At 43.4% G+C, this 10,303-nt stretch overlaps 1 pseudogene; it reads left to right on the top strand.

The window, feature by feature from the left end:
• The first annotated feature begins 4,890 nt into the window (after positions 1–4,890).
• LOC120848576 lies at positions 4,891–6,440 on the top strand (annotated as a pseudogene).
• The last annotated feature ends 3,863 nt before the right edge of the window (positions 6,441–10,303 follow it).

The following is a 10,303-nucleotide window of genomic DNA, read 5'->3' as shown; positions in this document are numbered from 1 at the left end:
TGTTTCTTGTTTTGGCTTCGTGTTGTTCCTCCCAGGTGGACATGCAGCAAGGCAGCCTACATAACCTTGCACATAAATCTTATAGCTAATGAGCCACAGACTTAATTGTTTCTTTTTGTGGCATTAGCTTTTCCACAGACACCTTAAAAAGACAAGAAAGACACACGACCATCAGCTATGTAGGTGAACTCTGCAGGGCATGAGCCAGTCAATGTTGAAGTTATAAATCAGTCAAATATTTAGGTAAATTAACCTCGAAACAAATCACAACTTTGTTTTCTCAAGTCATGCATGCAAGCAGGAAGAGACAAAATCAATCAAGATAGCTAAAGTTTCATAGGGAGTAAATATTTTTGGAGTGGCAAGAGTCAACTTACCTGCAACAGGACCCATAACTTGAGGTGCTTGTGCAGTCAGCCCTCCATGTGTTGCAAAGAGTTAATGCAGGTCAGTGTGTCTGACGGAGAAATGCTGCCTACACAGAACCAAATCAATTGTCATAGAACCACTGGGCCAAGAACTGTATGAAGCATGCCTCGGATAGCTACATAAAGTGCACTGAACAAAAGCTGCGTAAATGTTAACAACTTACCTGCACCAGTACTGGCATGAGGAGCACTCGCAGCCCCGACATTTTTAGCTATAAATGTAAAGAGCGCACTGAGAACAGTGGGTTTCAGATGCATGAAGCTACGTAAAGCTACGTAAGAACTAGCCTCAGAACACTGTGCGGCTGCAGCTTGGTTTGCTGTAGGTATAAGCATGCACTCAGAGCAGTGAGTTTCAGTTGCAAATAGCTGCGTAAATGCTAACTTACCAGTAATGGAAGCACTCGCGCAAGAAGCTTGGCAATGGCTGCCTTGGCTAGCTGTAAATATATGCAGTGCATAAAAATATATTATGTTTCACATCTACAATCTGCACAAATGCCAAACTAACCTGCTACGGAGGACCTTCTTTTCATAATTTTCTGAAACGGCAGCCCCAGTTTTGCTGTAAATATATACAATGTATTAAGAATCGAGTGTCATATCAAAGGGTCATATGTACGGCCAACTTACCCCCTGCTCTGGATTTCAACCACTGTGTAGCTCGTCAAGGCTAGGCAAGCACATCAGCCTCGTGCTGTAATATAAAAGAAGCTACTTCAAGAATGCGAAGTAGTCTTGCGATTGTTGCCCGTCCTTAGAACCTTGTTACATACTAAACCATATCAACATTAGCTCAAAGCCTTCCAAGCACTCTAAGCATGGATTAATTACAAATAATGTATGCCAACCTTTACATTCTGGTGTACAGCTAGGTAAATATTTACATATGCCAAGCAAGTTAGTCTAGGGTTAGGCTTGGAAAATGAAACCAAAAGAGGCGAAGTCTTCTATACCCAAGCTACCTTATGTGGAAAGTGCAACAGATCAGACAGATCAAATCACCTAGATACAAGTTTGCTAGTTCTACGACACCCATACCATTAAAAAGCGTATTCATACCTGGATTGTCCAGAGTTGCCACCTTGTATTGATTCTGCTGCTCTTCCACTGCTAAAACGATTTAATGAAAATGTATTGATAAAGTACAATTGATCAAATTTTAGTGCCTAGGATAAAGGCAGACATTACATATTATAATTAACAACTTGCACTGTAAACCCTACTATGTAATAAGTTCACAAGCAGAACAGACAAGCAAAAGCTAACTCAGTCTTACTCTTTTCTAAAGAGCCTATAGCCCAGGAGTGCCTCCTGGTCACGCACTTGTTCTTGGAGGAAGATATTGTCTTCCCGCAGCTCCTTACACCTGGCCCTCCAGTATTTAGTCTTCTTTCTGGCTTCCTGCACCTCGCTGCTGAAAAGCAGTGGGTCATCGAAGTCCTAAGTGCTAATGGAAACCCGCTGTCTTTTCTGCTTTACATTATTTTGAAACATCGAAAAAAAAGCTGATTAATGCCATTCGGGTAGGATGAGACAGGGTTACAAGTATTTTGAATGGTCACACAATAGCTACCGGGATGGCCTGTATTGCTTGTCTATTCTGCATCTTTTTAATGTGTGCTGTATGCTGACCAATGTCTAGCACTGGATGGAGGTAGAAAATAAGAAAGGTTATTTGGTTGCCCCTTATATCGATATGTGTGTCGCTATTTTGCTGAAATCCAGGAGCCAAGGTGTATGTTTTAGATCTAAAAGTACTAAGCTTGGAAATCATTGTTTGTTTATTTATTTGTACTCTGCAGCACCGTAGCATTACAACAGAGGAGTAAGAGACCTCATTTATATGTCGGAAGCCAGCAACCAACAATATAAATAAGCATATTTCAAAACATCACAGAATAATAAAATTTCAAAGATTCAATAACTCCAAAAACACTGACAAAGAAATTCGCATTGCATTGATCAGGTTCATAAAAAATGCACTGCCAGCTAGTACAATATCCGGAAGTAGCTCATTCCATTCCGGTATAGTTGTCGGAAAAAAAAAAAGAAAACGTCATGTAGTTAGTTCAACCTTTTATTTCGCGCATTTTCTTCTCATGATCCCTTCTGCTCGACATATAATGGCCGGGGCATTTGAATATAATTTAATTTGTTGATTCCAGATTAATCGTTATTAATAGCGTAGATAATTTTAAGTATATTTTTCTTCGGCCGTTTGTCAAGAGGGTCAATATCTATACAAGCTTTAATCTCTCACATTTTCTGCTCGAGAATAGTTATTTACAATAAATCTAACAGCACGATTTTGAATGACCCTGTCCTGTAATGAGATATTCTTGATGCTGGTCTCATGCTGCACTTGCATATTCAAGGTGTGGTCGAACTAGTGAACGATGCAGGGTATTGGTATCTTTTCTGATTATAGTAAGTATTATAATGCTTTCTCCTATAATGTATTTAACAGGGGCTGTCAAGCAGTGTTGTACGGAACGGCGTTCCAAGGAACGGCGTTCCTGGAACGCGTTCCTTTTAGGAGGAACGAAGGAACGCCGCCGTTCCGTTTCACATCGGTGGAACTGGAACGGGAACTCGTTACATTTTTACGGGAACGGAAAGAGGAACGGCGTTCCTTTTTTTTGTTTAGTGGGGTCATTTTTATACTATTTTTACGAGGGAAAATTTTAAAAGTATAAAAGCTATTTCATCATGAAGATATTATTTTTAGCTCCCTCACGTTTTGGTTACTTTTTTTAGGATTTATATTGTGTGGTCCTCGCTTAGTAACAGTCGGTTGCTGGAAAGTTAGGAGACATCAGTGTTTTTTTTTTTTTTTTTTTTTTTTGAGTGCCCGAGACTGCGGTACAAAAAGCACAACGTTAGTCGCACGAAAAGACACAAAGAGGGACGTTTCAAACTCAGCTACGTTAATTGCTTCTACGAATCCTCATACACCCAGAAATCTGAGGCCGACTACAGCCATTTTTGAACTTCCATAAAGAGAACTACACTTACAACAAAATCACAGGTTACTAGATATTGAACACACTTTTGTATCCCGAACATTGGTCATTTAAACGACACACAAAAATTAACGAACGCTTCCAACCTTCACAAGGAACCACTTGTAGTTTTTGAAGACTGACCTTCCAAAAAGCATACCCTCTCCCCCACTTCTTGGTATTGTGGAGAGCAATATTGAGAAGCAACTGATGTAAAATTCGAACAAGGGACTTCGCTAGATTGAAACGTGTGAGGTTGTTGTAAAACGCTCGTGCAATGTGGGGTAACAGTAGATGCGGCTTGTCTGAATCGTTCATCAGAAACATGAATCTGATTAAAAGCTGAGATTTTTAAACTTGAATATATCAACAAATAAAACCTTGATTCCGCTCTTGCTTTCTTCTCCTGGTGCCCTTCCATCACGACCTATAAATTTGTATGTTCCCATTAGATGGGACAGATAAAAAAAACTGCCTGATCTAACCGAATATGGTATTCAGAAAAATACAAATGTAACGTATATGTAACGAAACGTTCCATTTTTTTAACTGTAACGGGAACACGTTCCTTTCTCACAAATGGAACTTGTAACGGGAACGCGTTCCAAAATTCAGAAGGAACGAGGAACGAGCTGTCGTTCCTTTTTTTGAGGAACGTGTACAACACTGCTGTCAAGTACCTTGTTGCTGCTACCAGTGTGCCTGACAGGGAAAAACAGGGCATGGAGAGCGACATGACAGAAGCGTTTGAAACCAGTGCACATGTTCGGGGCGCAAAGGGGCCATCGGCGTTGATAAACTTGCCGGGCTTCAACATTGTACAACGCTTCAGCCCAGACTACATGCACTGTGTGCTGCTTGGTGTGACACGGCATTTTCTAGAGTTGTAACTTTCCAATGTTGGTGCACCATACTACATTAAATCGCCACAACTGAAGTCATTTTTGAAAAAGCTAGGTCATTTTGGATTTTATATTTCCACATATACCAAGTCCTACATTACAAAACCGCCTATTCATTTCGGGGCAATAGAAAAACATGTGCACTCTTTTTCTGCGGACTACACTGCGTAGACCAATTAAAGCCCTACAATACGCACAGATTCCGAATGATTCTTTTCTAATTTGTTTCGAAGAGAGTCTGATAGGTAAACATTCAGATAAGACTCCTCCTTTTCTCTGCGGGCGAAGCCATCGCTTGCAACTCACCGACAAGCGCCCTTCGTCGACCACTTCACTTGGAAGAAAATTCTTTCCAAACAGGACGTGTCGCGATCTTCGAACACGTTTTTAACGAGGGAATAAGCTACGTACGATTGTGATTTCGGGTTTCTTGTGATGCTTAGAGCGTCGAGATTGAGTTGTCACCACAAAAGGGCGATATCAGAATCGAGTTCAGTGCCATTCTAAGGACATTGACGAGCGACTGTGTCACATGTTACGAGCACAGACCTCGGCATGGCACGTCTGCCCAGGTCTGTGCTCGTACGGAAGTTCTGAAAGCCTTCGGAGTGGCAGCAGTGGCTGCTTTATTTCAACTTAGTATGCGTAGACGACATTTTGCCCGAGCGTTACCTGAACCACTTCAGCCTGCTAGTGAGAGGTATCTTTCTGCTTTTCCAAGATGAGGTATATACTGCCGAAATTTCCGACAGCACAGGCTGCCCGGTGCAGTTTGTTGTAGGCGTATTTCTTTACTCGGAGAAAGAAATGACGTCTAATGGTCATTTGTTGCTACATCTTGCAAAGAGTGTGATGCTACAGGGGCCACTTTGGGCGCATTCATGCTTCACTTTTGAAGCAAACATGGGGAGGTTGAAGAGTTTCGTCACCTCAGCGAGAGGTGTACCTCACCAAGTGATGACTCGTGCGATGATGGCACACAGAGTCAATACATGCAAGGCGGTTGCTAGTCCTCACGTTCGGAACTTTCTCGGGTGTGGAGCACCAGAGGGGGAGCCCGTTGCCCTTCTTGCCAAGCCAAGACCAGTGGAGGGGGCTTTGTTGAGATTGGTTGAGATGCAAGTTCCTCAGCAGATCACTGGCCCTGTTGTGGAACACGACAGAGTTCACACCTCTGGACGTCTGTTCCATAGCGAGCAGTACCAAAGGCCAGACAAAACTGACTGCACAGCAGTAAAGCTGTCAAACAATGTGTGCGCAAAGATTGAGCACATTGTATCTGTGAGCTCGAGTGACGCGAATAGGGTCTTTCTAGTTACTAGTAACTATGCTGCCTCCGCGTCATTCGGCACCAGGGCCGTAACCAGGGGGGGGGGGGGGGGGTTAGGGGGTTCTGACCCCCCCCGAAATTTTTTTCTGGGTACGGCCCTGGTCGTTGCACTTGCAGCCAGCCGATTTTAATCTCCACCTCTGCGCACGCGCAGTGGCACCGGTCGGCTACCGGGTACCAAACCGGGACCGGTTCTTCGGTTTGCTATAACTCTCCATTATATGCCACCGATGCACATGATTCATAGGCGAAAATAAGACAAAATGGCCGCCGTTGTCCCCGAAACCCCCCCCCCCCCCCCCCCCGAAATTTTTTTCTGGGTACGGCCCTGTTCGGCACCACTCATATTTTAAACGTTAAGAGGTGGTCGCAGAATGTGACTGAGATTAATGCAACTGCAGTTGGATGCCTCTGGCTAAAGTGTGAGGGAAAGTTGTGGTTTTTTGCAACTTTGTGAACCGTTTTTCATCTTAATCATTTTTTCTTATGAAATAGTGTATATTAGAAGGTTTCTTAACTCTTCGTTATTTATCCTAAATATTCTTGCCTCCTAGATTTTTTTTTGTTTCCTAGGAAGGTCTTTGCTTTTTATCTTCTGTTCTGATCTTGACTTTTCTGTCAGAAGATTTTGTGCTTTAACAATATATTTTTATATCATATGAGTGTCGTGTGTAGGTTATGGTTAAGGTTTTGCTTTTGTCCCCGTTACTGTTGTGTTTAAACAAGGCTTCTTTTGGGGGTGTTAGTTTTTGTGGGGTACAGGCACACTACAAACTGCACCAGGCCGTCTGCGCTGTCAGTAGTTTCGAAGGTAAATATCTCGTCTTGAAGGAACAGTAAGATATTTCTACTAGCAGGCTGAAGTAGGTTTGGTAGCGATTAAGGAAGCTGAGCTTTTGGCTGCACCTCATAATATTCCCATGTAGTCTAAATGAATATTTCTTTCCTTGGCTGGGGCACACCAGTTACCTTTCATTGTCTTGGCTCTAAAATTTTCTAATTCAATGTCCGTTCTTCACATAGTACTGGGTCTTTATGTGGCATATACGTGTAGTTGTGAATTTAAGGCTTATACTCTCCATGTTCTTACGTGCCTAACCCTTGCTGCGACCTTGTCCAAAGAAGTAAATTTTGTCTTGTATGTGTTGCCCCATATTTACAAGAATAATGTAATATTTTTTGGTGGTGTGAGACAAACTGTTCTTTTGTTGTGACCTGTTCAATAGTGCCCATGGTGGTCCTGCTTCAGTTCATACGAGTCTTGTAGACTGAGAACATGAAATCTTTTCACTTTGGCATATGCATTGTAAGCCATGTCTCTATGAATTCGAATTTTGTGGAATTGACCTACCCATGTGGTGTCGCACATGAAATTACATTCAAATGCATTTTCTCATTTCTCAGACAGTAAATGTACACCAACGACATTTCGCATTAAATACCGTGTACTATAATAAAGGACTTTAATCTCGTTGCCAAAACGTCTGTGCCGACTTCTTCTGTGTCGATTTTAAAAAAGAGATTTAGGAAATTCATAACATTTTAATGTACCTGTGTTTTTAGATTACTTCAAAGATTTGGTTGTGACTGGGTTGCCATGCTTTTCACACTGTTTTATACTAGCATTGTGGCGCATCATCTTTTGAAAACATAAAATAAACAGTATGAAACAGTATTCAGTTTCCTTGTACATTTCTTACCCACATGAATAACATGTCTGTTATACGGGATGTGCCAGTTGATTTGCGTGCAGTTTTATAGAAAATGGAGCATTCCGCATAAATTAAAACCACTGCGTTACTAGCAAAGTGAGAGCACATGCAGGTAACTTTTTTCACTTGGGCATAAACGATTCGTACTAATTCACCGAGGTGTCATTGGAAACTGGGGCACTTAAAAAACGATTGATGTGTTTGCAACATGATACACCGTGTGCTTTTTCAGGGAGCCCGTGATATATAAAATATGGTCCGTGATTAAGTGAGTGCATTGTAACGCGGTATTTTGTTATTTTCAAGGCTCAACTGGACCTACTGGCTTTTAAATGGTTCAGTTAATTATCTGGTCCCAGCTAACTGGGGAACTGCAACCCCCTCCGCCTGACTCAACTGGAACGAGTTGACTCCCAATTGGGATTGGTTGACTCCCAGCTGGTACCAGTTGGCTCCCAGCGAGGACCAGTTGACTCCCAGCTGGTACCAGTTGCCTCCCAGCTGGGATGGGTTGACTCATATAGCTGACTCCTAGCTGGGACCAGTTGACTCCCAGTTTGCATCAGTTGACTCCCAGTTGAAACCAGTTGGATTTTCAACTGGTCCCCATTACAAATTTTCACCTGGGAGGGCAGTGTGTGAAAGAAAAGTTATCTAAACTGATGGTTCTTGCTTTCAGACATCTTGCTTTGAGGTAATAGTTCATGTTCATGTAGTAATAAAATCATCTGCCTATCTTGGGCACAGTATCAGGTGAAATGCCACATCTTTTTCCAAATCTTTGCTCAGCAGTCCAGGGTGCAGTTTCATACGTACTAGCAACACTTGCTGTCATAGGGGACTGTTGAGCAGAACGAAGGATTACACTGCAGAATCTGTCTGTACACTTCATGGCATAGTCCGAACAAGCAATCACTAGTGTTTCTTGTACCTCTTATAACATACAGGCTTCCGTCAAGACTTTAAACTGGTGGAAAATGCTCATTTAGAACTTCAGCTTAAACATTTGATGCACGTCAACCCTGTATGAGTGAAATGCAAGAGTGCAGATCTTGTGTTCGTGCTAACAGTGTTGCACTGTGTACATGAGAAGCCTGCAAAGCATGTCTCCTGTTCTCTCCCACAAGGCTTTCAGTATGTCTGCAATTGACCAATTTGTTGAACAGATAGCAGCATCTTCAGTAGTGCCATCAATATAACATAACTTTCTACAGCTGATGTTGACGCTGTAGTGTGATCATGAGAGGACGAAGCTTGGCGATGGGTGGGCGTATGCTGGAGCGCTAGCTGCGTGGGTGACTGGACATATTTCATGGGCAAGCTTCCATTAATACTATCGATAAATATAAGTGGCACACTTCCTGGCCAATTTGGATCTCTCCTTAGCTAGCTGGACAAACAAAATAAAATCCTTCACTCAGGTGAGCAGGTCTCGATCCGTACAGCTTGGTGTTTCAGAACTGTTTACAAACAGATTTTCACATTTAATACAGTCTATGAAAGCTAGTTTGATGCCATACGCCTGGCATTTGTCAGTCTATTCAACATATTTTAGTAATGACCTCTGAATTTTTGCATGGGCCGCTCGAGATCGGTAACAAATTATTTACGCAAATCCTTTCTCTGCCCAAATTGTTCACTCCCTCCTCCTTTTCCTAAGTGAGTCTTTCCCTTGAATAAAAGGATAAAAGTTCGCACAGAGCAATAATCTCTCTCTTCTCGAACTCGTAACGTGTCCCATAATGTCACCGAAATATCACCGCGAGAGTCTTTCGATCGGCTAAGCTAGGCTAGCGAAACATGCTCTGAGAGAACATATTAAATGATCTTCAACCAGGTGTAATCGTGCATACCAGTTTAAAAGCGCTTGATGTCTATCCCCGCATCGATGTACGGCTTGAAATGGACGTGTCGAATCGCGCTCGCCTACGCTCGGCGTTCCACGGCATCTTCCTCCTCGGGGAAATCGAAAGAACAACACGTGTCGTATTCTTTCTGTGCCGGGACGCAGGGCCGTACCCAGAAAAAAATTTCGGGGGGGGGGGGGGGGGTTTCGGGGACAACGGCGGCCATTTTGAAAATGTCTATTGTCTTATTTTCGCCTATGAATCATGTGCATCGGTGGCATATAATGGAGAGTTATAGCAAACCGGAGAACCGGTCCCGGTTTGGTACCCGGTAGCCGACCGGTGCCACTGCGCGTGCGCAGAGGTGGAGATTAAAATCGGCTGGCTGCAAGTGCACCGACCAGGGCCGTACCCAGAAAAAAAATTCGGGGGGGGAATCAGAACCCCCTAATCCACAATGCTGAGGTGTTGCTAAAGCGTAAGCGTAACGCAACCCTTCGTTGATGAAGGCCGAGTCGTGAAACTTCAGTAAACAAACATAGGAACATTTCGAAACCGGAAGTGTTCCCGACCCCCTGTCATGGCGACCGGAAGTCCCGCGAATACCGTGTATATTACACGGCAACAGAACATCTGATGTTAAAGGGCTATTCCGTTCAAAAGTCAAGCCAACATAAATGCCCTAGGCCTATATTGCATGAGTTGAAAAAAGCTACGCGGAGCGCAAGTTCATTTGCCTCTTTTGCAGGGGTTGTGGTGACGTCAGAACGTCGAGCTATGACTGAAGGATAGTGGGTAGACTTCTAGGCAGCTTTTTTTTAGGTCTTTTTGCAGGGTTGCGCTGACTATTTTTAAGTCAGCGCAACCCTCCAAAAGAAGCAGACGAACTTGCGCTTTGCCTGACCTGCGGATTGAGGGCGCTGACGCACTCGCCGGTATATAGGTTCCCAAAAGCCCGCGCGCGCCGCGCGACGAATAATGGGAGTCCTCGGTACGCCCCTTCCAAAGCCTTTCCTCCCGCTGCCACGTGGCACACGCGAGCAGGCGCAGGTTACCACGGCAACAACGTTTGAGCAGCC

This window comes from Ixodes scapularis, unplaced genomic scaffold (assembly GCF_016920785.2).
Source record: "Ixodes scapularis isolate PalLabHiFi unplaced genomic scaffold, ASM1692078v2 ptg001458l_1__unscaffolded, whole genome shotgun sequence".
NCBI lineage: Eukaryota > Metazoa > Arthropoda > Arachnida > Ixodida > Ixodidae > Ixodes > Ixodes scapularis.
The sequence above is the reverse complement of the archived record's forward strand: the minus strand, read 5'-3'. Positions and strand labels throughout refer to the sequence as shown.